The following is a 15,826-nucleotide window of genomic DNA, read 5'->3' on the forward strand; positions in this document are numbered from 1 at the left end:
TCATCCAAACTCCCATAGGACGACTCCAGTACGTCCCATAACCTGCTCTAATGATCAATCTGCATTTAACCCCTTCATCCGAATCATATGTAGCCATGACTCCCAGTGTTCACCATGTATGGCTGGCTGCACATACGTACATGCTTAGCTGCAGAGTTGAACAAGGGGAGTCAAGGTTCTGTGTATTTTACGTAAAGTATCAGAACCATATATCCTAATGCAGAGACAAATGCAAATACAAATACTTTATTGTCACTAAACAATTGATACTAGAGCGTACAATCATCACAGTGATATTTGTTTCTGCGCTTCGCACTTCCTGAAGTACAAATCGAAGTAAATATAATAAAAATTTAAATTATAAAACATAATTAGAAAATAGAAAAGGGAAAGTAAGGTAGTGCAAATCAGGTCCAGATATTTGGAAGGTACGGCCCAGATCCGGGTCAGGATCTGTTCAGCAGTCTTATCACAGTTCGAAAGAAGCTGTTCCCAAATCTGGCCGTACGTATCTTCATGGTCTGAACCTTCTCCTGGAGGGAAGAGGGACAAAAATTGTGTTGGCTGGGTGGGTCTTATCCTTGATTATCCTGGCAGCACTGCTCCGACAGCGTGTGGTGTAAAGTGAGTCCAAGAATGGAAGATTGGTTTGTGCAATGTGCTGGGCTATGTTCACGATCTTCTGCAGCTTCTTCCAGTCTTGGCCAGGACAACTTCCATACCAGGTTGTGATGCACCCTAGAAGAATGCTTTCTATGGTGCATCTATAAAAATTAGTGAGGGTTTTAGGGGACAGGCCAAATTTCTTCAGCTTTCTCAGGAAGTAAAGGCGCTGGTGGGCCTTCTTGGCAGTGGACTCTGCTTGGTTAGACCAAGTCAGGTCATTTGTGATATTCACCCCGAGGAACTTAAAGCTTTTGACCTGTTCCACCTGCGCACCACCGATGTAGATGGGGTCGTGCGGTCCGCTACTCCTTCTGAAGTCAACAACCAATTCCTTCGTCTTGCTGACAGTGAGGGATAGGTTATTGTCTTCGCACTGTTACGTATCCCGTAACTGGATCACTTACCAGCAAAAATAGAGAGGTCCGCTGAAGTCTGATGGTACCATTTTTAAACGATTTTATTTATAAAGGGGCACAAAAGTAAGGTTAATACAAACATTCAGATAACATACGTCGTCAATACTCAATCTAAAGCGCAGGTATAGTAATAACCAATAAGAAATAAACTCTATCGTTGTCTAGGGGTAATGTATATATTGTCCGCTGTATATCTAAAAGTCTCTTGCGGTCACTGCAGTTCCACCAGCTGCCGTCTTTTGGGGTGTCGCGGTGGTGCACTTTGTTGGAGAGAGAGAGATAGAGATTGAACGGAACAGTTACCCGGCGGGTTTTTCCAACCTTTATGAGTTCGATCCGTCGGTCTCATTGGGGAATGGCCGCTCACTTGTGGCCTCTCCTGTAGCTAAGCCGTTTTTCCGTGGTGAGGTCGCCAATCCCAGGCAAGGAAAAGACGCACACGAACCCCACCACCGGCTGTCGCTATTAAACGCTGTCACAGGATTTCTAGCGTGTCTTCTGGTGCGTCTGGGGGGCCGTCTTTACAACCCCTCTTTTATCTGAACTCACGGGGTCTCAGATGTCAATCAGGTTGGGATGATGCAATCTCTCTCCGTCTCTCCACCCACGTTGCCCTAAGGGTATACACGTAGTACAGTTCCCAATTCACAAAGGTGTCTCCACGAGACAATGACCACAGTCGCCAGCTTTTGCCTCGCCGTGAAACGAGGGACACCGCACGTATCTCTCTCTTCTCTTGGGTCATTGACCCCCCCTTCACTAGGGCTCTTGCGATTCTCACAAAGGAGGGGGCTGGGGTCATAACAGCACCATGCCATCAGGTTCTTAATTTCCTCTCTGTACTCTGACTCATCATTACCCAAGATACAGCCTACAATAGAGACAATAGAAACCACCCAGATAAAAAGATGAAAATTTTCTGAATTGTACCAACCATGAAAATATATTTTCCAATATCATACAATCTTGAAGAAACCAACTTAATGGCCAGCTAAATACAGACAGACCAACGCTGCACAGCTGATTAGACACTAATTGTGTGAACAACTTAATAATTAGAGCAGCAAACGTCAATGAGGTAGAGCGGTTGGACTCTGGGCTCCAACGAATACAGCAGCTGTAGTAGGAATCACTGTCAAACAGAGAAGTGCACAGTGATCGCCACAGTAAATCCCCATCAAATCTATGGATTAATGGACCAGGGTTCTCAGTGAAATATTACAAGCAAATCAAGATTAGGAGTATCTGCAAATGAGAAGAACAACAGACACTCCTTAATTAATAAATGCACAGCACAATGGGTGCAGTAGCAAAACAATTGATTAATGAAGCGCTGCACATTAATTAAAAATCAGAAGCTGTATTAATGACATAGTGGATTCTCCAATAAACTACTGAATGAAGCAGTGGGCATGAAGTTTTGAAAGCTCACTTCTTATATACAGTACCTCAGCATGATCTATTTTAGAATAGTCTCAGAATGTGAAAATAATCAAGATAAACTCTATCACACAGACTCGACACTCCATGCCCAACACAATTCAAAGCCACTAATGTACATTCTGTTTTACCCTGACCTACAGCACATCAAGCATCACACTAAATGTAACCATCATGTGAAGGGTTAAGAAGTATAATTGGACAAGGTATCGCTGACTTAATGCAGTTCTCTTATGGGAATTAGGGGGATCACGAATGTCACTCTCCGTTTTGGTTGCTAAGTAACCTGACAGTCTTCCATTTATATAGCACCATTCACAAGCTTGGCATTTTCAATGTCACTGGGGTAATTTGAAGTGTGCAATGCAGGAAGGTAGTCAAGAGAATGGGGGAGCGTCAGTTTCACCCAATTACTCTTTGAAAGCACACTGAAGATTGCTGATGCATTTTCTGTCCACAAAATTTTTTTTTAAAAATCCTGAATAAAACAGCTGTTTTGTATAGCAAGACACTAAACAATTAATCGTAAGATGCTAGGGTATCTGATGAACCTTCCAAGTGCTGAAGAAGGGGCTCAGCCAAAAAAAAAGTCTACTGTTCGTTCATTTTCATAGATGCTGCCTGACCTGCTGAGTTCTTCCAGCATGTTGCGTGTTGTTGCTCTGGATTTCCAGCATCTGCAGAATTTCTTGTGTTTATAAATTAAACATTTTCTTTTAACCAATGGAGATTGTTTCCAAGAAGATAACTCTATGAATCTTCCAGACATATTAAAATAATTGTTTCATTAATAACAAGCAGCCAGTATAACATAGTTTAAATTATGTGCAGTTACTGCTATTTATTTACTGCTGGATTGTTAAGAGATAAGAACAACAGTGGCAAGGAAAGCATTTACTATCGTGTCGAACTGCCCAGTAAAGGTGAGGCTGAGCTACTGACTGATCCACTGATGTTGAGATGACAGAATTATTCCCACAATGCTGCTATTTGGGAAATCCAAGAAAATGAACCCACTGCAGCTCAGCCACACACACAAAACACTGGGGGAACTCAGCAGGTCAGGCAGCATCTGTGGAAAAGAGTCAACAGTCGATGTTTCAGGCCGAGACCCTTCAACAGGACTGGAGAAGAAGAAAGTGAGGAGTCAGAGGAAGAATGTGGGGGAGGGAGGGAGAAACACAGGGTGAGAGGTGAAACTGGGAGGGTGAGTGGTGAAGTAACGAGCTGGGAATTTGATTGGTGAAAGAGATACAGGGCTGGAGGAGGGGGGATCTAATAGGAGAGGACAGAAGGCCATGGAAGAAAGAGAAGGGGGAGAAGCACCAGAGGGAGGTGATGGGCAGGCAAGGAGATAAGGAGAGAGAGGGAAATGGGAATGGGGAATGGTGAAGTTGGGTGGGGGGTGGAAGGGGGATCATTACCAGAAGTTCAAGAAATCAATATTCATGCATCAGATTGGAGGCTACCCAGACAAAATACAAGGTCCTGCTCCCCAACCTGAGTGTGGCCTCATCATGACAGTAGAGGCGGCCAGGGACTGACATATCGGAATGGGAATGGGAAGTGGAATTGAAATGGATGGCTACTGGGAGATCCCGCTTTTCCTGGTGCTCGGTGAAGTGCCCTCCGAATCTACGTCGGGTCTCCCCGATGTACAGGAGGCCACACCGGGAGCAATGGACACAGTGTATGACCCCAACAGACTCACACATTAAGTGTCGCCTCACCTGGAAGGAATGTTTGGGGCCCTGAGTGGTAGTGAGGGAGGAGGTGTAGAGGCAGGTGTAGCACTTGTTCTGCTTGAAAGGGTAAGTGCCAAGATGGAGATCAGTGGGAAGGGACGAATGGACAAGGGAGTCACATAGGGAGCAGAGAATAGGGGTGGGGCGGAGAAGGTGCGCTTGGTTGTGGAATCCTGTTGGAGATGGTGGAAGTTACGGTGAATTATGTGCTGGATGTGGAGGCTAGTGGGGAGGTAGGTGAGGACAAGGGGAACCCTATCCCTGGTGGGGTGGCGGGAGGGTCGGGTGAGGGCAGACGTGAGAAAGGGAAGAGAGCAGTTGAGGGCAACGTTGATGGTGGAGGAGGGGAAGCCCCTCACTTTGAAGGCAGACATCTCCCTAGTTCTGGAAGCGGATTTCCAGCAACGGCAGATTTTCCCTTGTTTGTGATTCCACTACAGCTCAGGATAGTTTATGATCAAGAGGGAGCCTAAAGGAATAATGATACTTCCTAAAAGACAATTCCACATATAATGAACCAGCAAATAAAATGAGCGCAGCATTGTAAAACTTCTCTAGTAGAGCTATTCGATTAGCAGTCTTCCCTACAGCTCTGCAATCTTATTTCTTAATTACATTTCCAATTTATTCCTTTTTGAAATTTAGAATTGAACCAGTTTCAATGGCACATTCCATATCATAGATAAGATTTCTTTTGGCTGTAAAGTAAATCACAAATTGTCCAATATATCCAATTGAGCCTGAATTCAGTACGCTCGAAATTCAATTTAAAATGAACCTTCTGAGTCTTTTTGCTGCTTGTCAGACAACAAAGTGTGCTGATATGCACAATCCCCAAATTTACACTTGCAACAAACAGCGCCTCGGATAATGCAGCAGCAGAGATCCCACAAACAGTTCTGTGTCTCCTGTAAACAAGTGCCAATGCGTGCCATTTTTCCACTGTGTTACAACAGGAAGATGAAGCAAACCGTAAATTACTTCCCGTAGACACATTAGATTAACCCAGTAGGGCAGATCCATCTCCTTCAGCACAAAGCGTAACTATTAACCAAGCTGATATATCGTTGTAAGAACACTGTATAAAAAGCATAAACCAGACGATTTACTGATACAGGGGAGGCTCACATCAATCTGGATGAGCAGCCCATAACTGTGCAAATATTTCACTGTCTACAGCGTAAGGTACATTTTAATACAATTCTGCTCAAAACAAAGAACCATTCTCGTTGAAAATCTGCTAAGTTTGGCGTTGTCAAATAATAACAACCTCTGCATATTTTATTTTTATTATTGTAATTTCATGCAAATTTGCTGGAGCTGCTTTGGGCCATGTTTTAATTAGCAGGCAAACGGACCAGGTTACTGGTCCTAAGTCTGCATGCTTGTAACTTATTGTTCGGATGGTAATAGCTGGCAAGTAGCTTGATTAATTAGCGATTTTGAACTTTGCATCTCACCTTATCATATTATCATATCTCAAAGCACTTCACACAATGAATTACTTCTGAAATGCAGTGACTTTTCTCTTGTAAACAAACTAGCAGCTTAACTCATTCACTGCTGGACGACGGCAAGATCGCTTCCACTCGATATGGCATTTTAGAGTCAAATAGTTGGGTGATGCATCTGACACTTGCCAATCGCTGTATGTTCCTTTCTTATACAGCATTAAAGAAACTTAATTATAAAAGCATCAATGAACAAAATATCAGATATCAACTCACATTTCAAGTTGATTCTTCTCTATTACTTCCCATCACTTACAAAATATACCCTGGGAGCAAGCAGAACAGACATGCACATGACAATTGTGTATGGATGGATTCACAACTAAGTGTAAAGGATGAAAGGGCAGTATGTTAGCTAATCGTCTGAACCCAGGGGTTACTCCTGACTGGCGCTATGGTGTAAGACAGAGCCAGTGCCAACTGGACTGTAAAATTAGCTCAGACTCAGTCAGACTAATATCTCATCGGCTGCAGAAAAGTAAAGGCAGTGCAACATCAGCCTCGCGACATGTTTGGAAGGTTGCTGTGTAGCCAGCCCCCAATGAAGCCACTGACTGGAGTGCAGTTTGTTACTGTACCTGAACATTGAGCTGTGATTTCATATACATCCGGCGTGGCAGAAGGCTGGTCTGATGAGCACAACAGACATGCTCAGAGAAACGGGCAACAGCAGTAAAGTGATATGGTCTGTCGAGTCTGCTCTGCCATTTCACCATGGCTGATCCATTTCCCTCTCAGCCCCATCCTCCTGCCTTCTCCCCGTACACCTTCATGTCCTGATCAATCAAGAATCTATCAACCTCTGGCTTAAACATACCCAATGACTTGGCCTCATAGCCACCTGTGGCAACGAATTTCACAGATTCACCACTCTCTGGCTAAAGAAATTCCTCCTTATCTCTGTTCTAAAAGAATACCCCTCTTTTCTGAAGCTGTGTCCTCTGACCCTAGACTCTCCTACCATAGGAAACATCTGCTCCTCAGCCACTCTATTGAAGTCTTTGAACGTTCAGTAGGTTTAATGAGGTCACCCCTCATTCGTCTGAATTCCAGTGAGTACAGGCCCAGATCCATCAAAAGCTCTTTGTATGACAAGCTGTTCAATCCTGGAATCATTTTCATAAACCTCCTTTGAACTCTCTCAAATGCCACCACATCCTTTCTAAAATAAGAGCCCCAAAACTGCTCGCAATACTCCAAGGGCAATCAAAATCATAATAAGGTGATGGAAATAAAGTTTGTCTAGAGAGTTTAAGATGATGATAATGTTTAAGGGCACACATATGCCAAATATCCTGGGTATATCAGAAGTCCAAAGAATTTCTACCTCATTAACTGGCCATTCTTTAGAGAATAATGACAACACATATTCAAATCAACATTCCTATTGAGAGTACAAAAATGCTACTTTATAATTCAGAAAATATTTTCTTCTAATTTACTGGACCAAGGTCCTTATTATGCATGTACACATTAGTAACAAGGCTAGAATTTGTTGCCCAAGTGTGCTATCAATGAACGTGCAGCAATTTAAATATGAGCGCTCCTGGATGGCACATGAAACAAATACACGTTGTACACAAACACTCTCGTTGTTAACATGCTTGCTCCAACCCTGTGAAGACTACAGCTTCATTTGGCTGAAGAAGCACCATGTCATCCCAGCCCAGCCCAATAATAGATCCAGGGACGAATATCCCTTTCACCTCAGCCCAGAGTTTCCTGCTCTCCTTTGTCAAAACTGAACTCTCAGGTCTGTTCACCTGACAGATGCAACTAGACCACTATTCAATAAATCTGCAAAAGAGCAATTTTACTTCAAAGTACATATCTGCATAATAGAAACCTTGGTGCAAACATCTTCCCTAGAACATCATCTTTAATGCATTAAAAACCAGAGACGTCACTGCTCAACTCTAAACTCTCCACTCTAAGTGGAGACTTACCAGCAGAAGAGCCTCCTGGTTAAATCCGGTTAATACATCGCATTGGTGCCTGCCGGGAAGTGTGGTAAGTATCTTCTGGTCAGCGGATTCACATCCAGGTCCCTCTCAGAGAAAGCAGCACGAAGATCCAGGTCGCCACTGCCACAGGCGCTATACTTGGATGAACAAAGATCTCTAGGACGACCATAAAAACCCCAAGCCAGTATTCTGAAGGATTGTCACCCCAGAGACATTACATACTTTTCATTCAATCTGGTCATTACCATATTCCTGTTCGGGGGCTTGGTTTGTGCAGCCAACCTGCTGATTTCCTACTAAAGTAGCTCATTGAAAAATTAGGATGTTTTAAAAAACGTGAGGAGTGTTATATAAACAAGTAAGCTTACTTTTGTAACTAATGTTGATAACAATGAAGTATCAAAGAATATTGCAGGTAAGACCAGGAACAATGTAGATGATTTATTCCCAGACTCAGCAAAGCAGCCTGACCTGCTGAGTTCCCTTAGCGCTTGGTGTGTGGTGCTTTGGATTTTAAGCATCTGCAGATTTCCTCGTGTTTATGAATTGCTGCCTCAACAGATCTGTTGTGAATCTAGTGTCAGGACAGAATGGGCAAGGGAGTGGCGATGGAGAAGAACACTATGATTCTGCATCTTTAACACCAAGATGGTATTAGGACCAGGAAGTTGGCTGAGGAAGGAGGCACAGTACAGTCCAAGAGCAGTGGTGTGCTGTGATCTGGTCTGTACGCATGAGAACAGTTCAAACAGCCCCAACTCAGTTTGTGAATTTCAAGTCTGTACTTCAAAAACGCAACATGCATAAGAATAGCTAAATGAATTTATTTATTTATTAGGACAGTGCAGAGTGGGCTCTTTGGCCTGCTGCACCCAGCAATCCCCCAATTTAATCCTAGCCTAATCAGACGATTTTACAAAGACCAATTGACCTACCAGTCAGTACTCCTTTGGACTGTGGGAGGAAACCAGAGCACCCAGAGGAAATCTACAGGTGAATGTACAGTCTGAGCTCCTTACAGGCAGTGTCGGGAATTGAACCCAGGCGGCCTGTGCTGCAAAACATTGTGCTAACACCATGATTATTGTAAAAAACCTGATCATGAAACCTTTCATCAAATGTTATTTAATGAAAGATAGTGTCCTTAACTAATGTACATCACCAATTCCACACCAGCAATGGTTAACTCTTTTATATACAAGATGAGCTGCATTTGTCACATGTACATTGAAACAGAGTGAAATGCACCATTTGCACCTCTCAATCTTCATCACTGCTGTCACTCGGCAACAGAGGATGTGCAATAAATGCTGCTCTTGCCAGCTACCACCGAACAGTGCTGCAGCTTGCTCTCCCAAGCCTGTTAGAACACGTTGAAAACATAGAAACGGAGCTAGCGGAGTGCTTTTTATATGTGGGGTGATTGGTATTGGTTTATTACAGTGAAAAGCTTATCTTGCATACTATTCACACAGGACAAATCATTACACAGAGCACTGAGGTAGTACAATAATAATTCAGAATAAGTGTAAAGGCTCCAGTGAAAGTGGAATGCTAGTAAATGATAAAATGCTAAATCATAGCGAGGTAGATTGAGAGGTCAAGAGACCGTCTTATCGTAGAAGTTCATTCAAGAGTCTGACCACAGCGAGATAGGTGATGCACGTTTTCCGGTGTTTTTATCCTCTGCCTGATGGGAGAGGGGAGAGGAGATGTTCAGGGTCTCTGATTATGCTGATTGCTTTACTGAGGCAGCGAGTAGTATGGTTAGAGTCAATGGAGGTGAAGGAGCTTTCTGCCATGTGCTGAGTGTGGCCACAACTCTCTGCAGTTGCTTGTGGTGATGTGTTGAGCAGTTGCTACACTAAGCCAATGGGCATCCAGATAGGATGCTTTCTATGGTGCATCGACACAAACTCATAAGGGTCACATGCCAAATTTATTTAGTATTTAGAGGTGGTGGCATATACAAGTTGGAACACAGGTCTTTGTAGAGTTCGTTCTCAAATAGGATAGGGGTTACATAACTGACTGAGCCTTTCCTAAATTAGGGAGATGGAAATCTGCAACATTTTCCCTTCCTGATTATGACACAAATTTGCCATCTAATGAGGTTCAATCAGCATTCTGCAATATAGTGGCCTCCTTATATCCATCATTTCAGCGAACACCAGACAGACAGACATCAGACAGACAGACTTTATTGATTGGGTTTCGTTACAGTCGCACCAACCAAGGATAGTGTAGAAATATAGCAATATAAAACCATAAATAATTAAATAATAATAAGTAAATTATTCCAAGTGGAAATAAGTCCGGGACCAGCCTATTGGCTCAGAGTGTCTGACACTCCGAGGGAGTTTGATGGCCACAGGCAGGAATGACTTCCTATGATGCTCAGTGTTACATCTCGGTGGAATGAGTCTCTGGCTGAACGTACTCCTATGCCTAACCAGTACATTATGGAGTGGATGGGAGTCATTGTCCAAGATGGCATGTAGCTTGGACAGCATCCTCTTTTCAGACACCACCATCAGAGAGTCCAGTTCCACCCCCACAACATCACTGGCCTTACGAATGAGTTTGTTGATTCTGTTGGTGTCTGCTACCCTCAGCCTGCTGCCCCAGCACACAACAGCAAACATGATAGCACTGGCCACCACAGCCTCGCAGAACATCCTCAGCATCGTCCGGCAGATGTTAAAGGACCTCAGTCTCTTCAGGAAATAGAGACGGCTCTGACCCTTCTTGTAGACAGATATTGAGTGAAATACAATGCGCAAATACCCATCCTTCACATTTCTGGTAAAGGAAACAAAACAGCTATTAAGCCATGAAGTTTTACCGCTGCACTTTAAACCATAGACTCAGCTAAATCTGGACCTTTCCAAAGTGTGCATGCGCCCTCTAGTGGCGGTTACTTGCATCTCAAAGATGTTGACTACACAATAAAAAAAACAGAAACCATTGGTAATATTAACAGTTTCTGGTATTTTACAAAAATCGCCCTGCATGGTCTAAAATATAAAAATTATAATGTCAGAATTACAAGGAATTGAGAAGAACAACAGTCAATTGAATTCAGTGTAGCTTTGCACCCAAAGCATATGCCACTCAGCAGAGATTCCAAATACCCATCAATAGACTCCACAATAAACAAAGCTGAAACAATACAAGAGATATCATAGCCTGATGACGTAAATCAGGAAGCTTGCGATCTCCAGGTGAGACCATAAGAGATAGGCCATTCAGCCCGTCTAGTGTGCCCTGTTTCATCATGGCTTTGTCCATCATACGACATAGGAGCAGAATTAGGCCATTCAGCCTGGAGTCTGCGCTGCCATTTTTATCATGGCTGACCCCAGATCCCACTCAACTTCCTTCTTGCCATATCGTTTGATGCCCTGACCAATCAGGAAACTATCAACTTCTGCTTTAAATATGCCCATGGATTTGTCGTTTCTCAATTCTGAGGCTGTGCCCTCTAGTTCAGGATACCCCCACCAAGGGAAACATTCTCTCCACATTCATTTATCTAGCCCTTTCAATATTCGATAGGTTTCAATGAGATCCCCCCACACTCCTCTAAATTCCAGTGAATACAGGCCCAAAATTGCCAAACACTCCTCACCAGTTAACCCCTTCATTCCCAAAATCATCCCTGTGAACCTCCTCTGGACCCTCAACAATGACAACACATCCTTTCCGAGATATGGGGCCCAAAACTGTTGACAATACTCCAAGTGTGGTCTGACTAGTGTCTTCTAAAGCCCCAGCATTATCTCCTTGCTTTTATATTCTATTCCCCTTGAAATAAATACCAACATGACATTTGCCTTCTTTACCACAGACTCAACCTGTAAATTAATCTTCTGGGAGTCTTCCACAAGGACTCCCAAGTCCCTCTGCACCTCTGATGTTTGAATTTTCTCTCCATTTAGATGATAGTCCGTACTATTGTTCCTTTTACCAAAATGCATTATCAGACACTTCCCAACATTGTATTCTATCTGCCAATTTTTTGCCCATTCTTCCAATTTGTCTAAGTCCTTCTGCAATCACATTGCTTCCTCGGCACCACCTATCCCTCCACCTATCTTCATATCATCCAACAAACGTTGCCACAAAGCCATTAATTCCATTATCCAAATCATTGAGAAACAATGTGAAAAGTCACAGTCCCAATACCGACCCCTGAAGAACACCACTAGTCACTGGCAGCCATCCAGAAAAGGCCCCCTTTATTCCCACTCACTGCCTCCTGCCTGTCAGCCATTCCTCTATCCATGCCAGTATCTTTCCTGTAACACCATAGGATTTTATCTTGTTAAGCAGCCTCATGTGTGGCACCTTATCAAATACCTTTTTGAAAATCCAAGTAAATTACATCCACTGCCTCTCCTTTGTCCACCCTGCTTGTTATTTCCTCAAAGAACTCCAACAGATTTGTCAGGCAAGATTTCCCTTTACAAAGTGCTGACTTTGACTTAATTTATCATTGGTCTCCAAGTACACGAAATGTCATCCGTAATAATAGACTCCAATACTTTCCCAACCACTGAGGTTAGGCTAACTGGCCTAAAATTTCCTTTCTTTTGCCTTCCTCCCTTCTTAAAGAGTGGAGTGACATTTGCAATTTTCCAGTCCTCCGGGACATGCCAGAATCAAGTGATATCATGACCAATGTATCCATGATCTCTTCAGCAGCCTCTCTCAGGACTCTGGGATGTAGTCCATCTGGTCCAGGTGACTTATCCACCTGTTTGCCAAGCACTTTAGCAATGGCACTCACAGCCCTCTGGCACACTGCTAGAGTCACAACCACAGACTCCACTGCAGGGTTTACGCACCCATGCAGGTGGGCTGCACAACAGGATCAGCAATTGTGCTCCTGAATATGCACGTCCCAGCTAATTACTGTTTCATTACGGCAGTATTTAACTCCCTTCTTTTCATTGTAGTCTTCTCAAGACTTGACCAAAAGCACAGCGACATTATGCTCACTGTCCAGGAAAGAAGACCACTGTTTCAACTGACTCTGTAAAGGAGCGGTATTCGTTTGGTATTTAGGTATGTCTTCCAGCCGTGGTGCTGGCATTTAACTTTCATTCTGAGTGTTTTCGTTAACAGCCCTGTTGGCCTAGTGCTTATTGTTTTCCTTTTCCTTCAAATTCTGCAACAGTTCTCATTAAAGTCAGTGAGCTATCAGCCCGCTTCAGTGTTTTTCTAGGACCACATCCGAACGTTTGACAGGCTGATCCATTTTCCCTCTCAACCCCGTTCTTCCGCCTTCTCCCAAGAACCTTTCACGCCCTGACTAATCCATCTGCACCTCCACCTTAAATACACCAAATGACCTGGTCTCCATAGCCGTCTGCGACAATGCCCCTCTATTCAGAGGCTGTGCCCTCTGGCCCTAGAGTCCCCCGTTATAGGAAGCACCCTCACTACATCCTATCTATCCAGACCTTTCAATATTCGATAGGTTTTAATGAGATTCCTGGAATTCTTCTAAATTCCAGTGAGTACAGGAGAAAAGCCATCAAACGCTCTTCGTACAATAACCTTTTCATTCATGGAATCATTTTCATGAACCTCCTCTGAGATCTCTCCAATACTAGCACATTCTTTCTTAGATAAGGGGCCCCAGACTGCTCACTATACTCCACATGCGGCCATACCAATGCTTTATAAAGCCATCCTTGTTTTGACATCCTAGTCCTCTGAAATGAATGCTAACATTGCATTTGCCTTCCTCACCACTGACTCAACCTGCAAGTTAGCATTTAGGGAATCCTGCCATTTAGAAAATGGTCTACACTTTCGTTCCTTCTGCCGAAGTTCATGACCATGCACTTCCCAACATCGTATTCCATCTGCCACTTCTTTGTGGGGTGATTGATATGTTCATGGCCTAAGGTAGACAGAGTCAATTTTAGAAAACCTACCACATTTATTTTTCAGCATAGTCCCCTCCCACATTTACACAATTAGTCCAGCGATTGTGGAGTATACGGATCTTGGACCTCCAGAAAGTGTCTACAGATGGGTGATTGATAAGTTTGTGGCCTAAGGTAGAAGGAGATGAGTTATACAGCTCTCGTTACATACACATGCAGGTCAACTCTGAGTGATTATGCAGAAAGTTTGAAGTTAATAACTCATCTCCTTCTACCTTAGGCCATGAACTTATCACTCATTAGTTAATAACTCATCAGGGGTGATTGATAAGCAACACAAGATTCATTTTCTTGCAGGCATACTCAATAAATCCAATAACCACAATAGAATCAATGAAAGGCCACGCTAATAGGGCAGACAATCTCTATGCAAAAGACAACAAACTGCAAACACAAAAGAAAATTAAAATAATAAATAAGCAATAAATATAGAAAATATGGGATGAAGTGTCCTTGAAAGTAAGTCCATAGGTTATGGGAACATTTCAATGCTGGGTCAAGTTAAGTGATATTACCCCTCTGGTTCAAGAGCCTGATGGTTGAGGGGTAATAACCATTCCTGAACTCGATGATTTGAGGCTCGAGGCTCCTGTACCGCCTTCCTGATGGCAGCAGTGACAAGAGAGCCTGACCTGGGTGGTAGAGGTTCCTGATGAAGGATGCTGCTTTCCTGTGACAACACTGTGTAGATGTGCTCAATGGTGGGAAGAGCTTTACCATGATGGACTGGGCCCCATCCACTACTTTTTGTAGGATTTCCTATTCAGGGGTGTTAATGTTTCCATACCAGGCTGTGATGCAGTCTCCACCACACATCTATAGAAGTTTGTTAAAGTTTTATACATTATGCCTAAACTTTTAAGGACGTCTAAGGAAGTAGAGGTGCTGCCATGCATTTCTTCATAATTGCAGTTATGCGCTGGGCCCAGGATTGGTCCCTTCGAGAAATTTGAAGTTGCTGACTTCAACTCTTCACCTCTGATCCTCCGATGAAGACTGGCTCATGGATCCCTGGTTTCCTCCTCCTGGTCAATAATTAGCTCTTCAGTCTTGCTTACATTGAGGAAGAGTTTGTTGTTCTTGTGGTGTCACCAGCAAACTTAAATACAACATTGGAGCACACAAGTGTAAAACAAGTAGAGCTGGGGCTAAACACACAGCCTTGTTGTGCACCAGTGGGCAGTGGAGATGTTGCCAATCCAACCTGACTGGGGTCTACAAGTGAGAAAGTTGAGGATCCAACTGCACAAGGTGGTATTGAGGCTAAGGCTTTGAAGCTTATTGATTAGTTTTGAGGGGATGATAGTATTGAATGCTAAGGTGTAGTCAATAAAGAGCATTCTGATGTTTGCACCTTTGTTGTCCAAATGTTCCAGGGTTGAGTGAAGAGCCTGCCAGTACGCAAACTGAAGCAGATTCAAGTTCCTTCTCAGGCGGGAATAGATGTGATCCATCACCAACCTCTCAAACTCTCACTGTGGATGTAAGTGCAACTGGGTGATAGCCATTGAGGTAGGTCAGCCATCTTCTTGGGCACCTCCAATTTGCCCCCCTCCGCCCCCACCTCAGCGAGTTCTGTGCCCGCCATGATGCTGAACTCTTCTTCTGCCGCCTACGTCTCCAAGCCTACTACTTCAACAAGGATTCTCCCCCCCCCCCCCCCCCCCAGTGATGACCCATTCTCCGGTCTTCTACGCTCCTCCTCCGCCAGGACACACCCATCGGGCCTTCTACCTGCTCTCAACCTTTTCATCTCTAACTGTGTTGTGATGGAAAATAACTGGTTCTTTGAGTCTCTGGACACACAGTTTTAATAATAAGGAATTTATTTACAAGGGGAAGTCGGGTCAACACAAGCAACTACAATATTCTAACAAAAAATGCTTAGGGTTAACATGTGTGGGGAAGGTCGGGTCAGCTGTACAATACACAGAAAGCAGTGTGGGGACAGGGTACAGTTACACATACAAAGAACAAGGGAAAAGCACTATGACAGCCATCCTCCTTGACCTTGGATAGCTGTGGCTCCCTTACCAAGGTAAACGATAAACCTTCCCAAACATAAATCAATGCACTTACCTTCAATGAGGTGGTCTGTAAGAGAGAGCGAGCCAGGCACATGTC

Source organism: Hemitrygon akajei, chromosome 6 (genome assembly GCF_048418815.1).
Source record: "Hemitrygon akajei chromosome 6, sHemAka1.3, whole genome shotgun sequence".
Taxonomy (NCBI): Eukaryota; Metazoa; Chordata; class Chondrichthyes; order Myliobatiformes; family Dasyatidae; genus Hemitrygon; species Hemitrygon akajei.